Source organism: Lipotes vexillifer, unplaced genomic scaffold, assembly GCF_000442215.2.
Source record: "Lipotes vexillifer unplaced genomic scaffold, Lipotes_vexillifer_v1.1 scaffold2205, whole genome shotgun sequence".
NCBI lineage: Eukaryota > Metazoa > Chordata > Mammalia > Artiodactyla > Lipotidae > Lipotes > Lipotes vexillifer.
This window is the reverse complement of record NW_006772933.1, coordinates 83,874-84,988: the sequence shown is the minus strand read 5'-3', so window position 1 is coordinate 84,988 and position 1,115 is coordinate 83,874. Positions and strand designations below refer to the sequence as shown.

Here is a 1,115-nt window from a genome sequence, read left to right as displayed (position 1 = left end):
CCCTACACCATTTATTGGAAAGTCTATTCTTTCCCCATTTTATAATCTTGACCCCTTTTTTGAAAATTAATTCACTGTGTATGTATGTGTTTGTTTCTAGGCTATTCTGTTTCATTGATATATCTCAGTTTTATGCCAGTATAATGCTCTTTTGATTACTACAGCTGTATTATATTAAATAGAAGTGACAAGAGAAGGCATTATTGTCTTTCTTTTAATCTTAGGGGTAATACTCCCAGCTGTTACTGTTAAGTACACTATTAACTGTGGGTTTGCCATATATAACTTTCATTATGTCAAGGTACAGTCTTTCTACTCTAATATGTTGAGAGTTATTATAACAAAAGGATGTTGAATTTTTTCAAATGCTTTTTCTGTACCTACTGAGATGACCATATGATTTTTATCCTTCATTTCATTAATGTGGTGTATCACATTCATTGATGTGTGGATATTGAACCATCCTTGCATCCCTGGGATATTTCCCACTGGATCATGGTGTATGTTCCTTTCAAAGTACTGTTAAATTTGTTATTAAAAAAAATTTTTTTTGGATCTATGTTCATCAGGGATATTGGCCTGTTATTTCTCTTCTTGTTATGTTCTTGTCTGTCTTTGGTATTAGGGTAATACTAGCCTTGTAAAATGAGTTTGGAAGTGTTCTTTTCTAATTTTTGGAAGACTTTCACAAGAATTTGTTAATTCTTTTTTTAAATGTTTGGTAGAATTCTCCAGTGGACTTGCTTGTTGGGAGGTTTTCAATTGCCAGTTCAATCACCTTATTTGCTATTGGTCTGTTCAGATTTTCTATATAGTAGATATAGTATACTCCAGTATTTCTCCCTACAGGGAAAAACTAGGTAATGGGCATTTTTGCCTGCTTCTTATGTACCGGGCCTGGGGGTATAGCAGCAGAGTGTATGTGTAGGGGTGTTCCTGTGTCCGTTAAGAAGTGCTTATTTGATTTCTACAATAAATGGGACTCATTAATGGAAGTGCCATTGATTAACAGTGCCAACCTGTTTGGAAGCCTGTTTCTTGGGTGTTAACTGCAAAAGCTGTGGTGCAGACATGTGTACAAGCTTCCAGCAGAAGATACTGATGATGAATTAGGC

General features: G+C 35.1%; 1 protein-coding gene across 1 annotated transcript in view; it reads right to left on the bottom strand.

The window, feature by feature from the left end:
• Positions 1–1,115, bottom strand: part of LOC103071063 (disintegrin and metalloproteinase domain-containing protein 18) — a 74,255-nt gene that overhangs the window by 19,204 nt on the left and 53,936 nt on the right. The window lies entirely within an intron of this gene.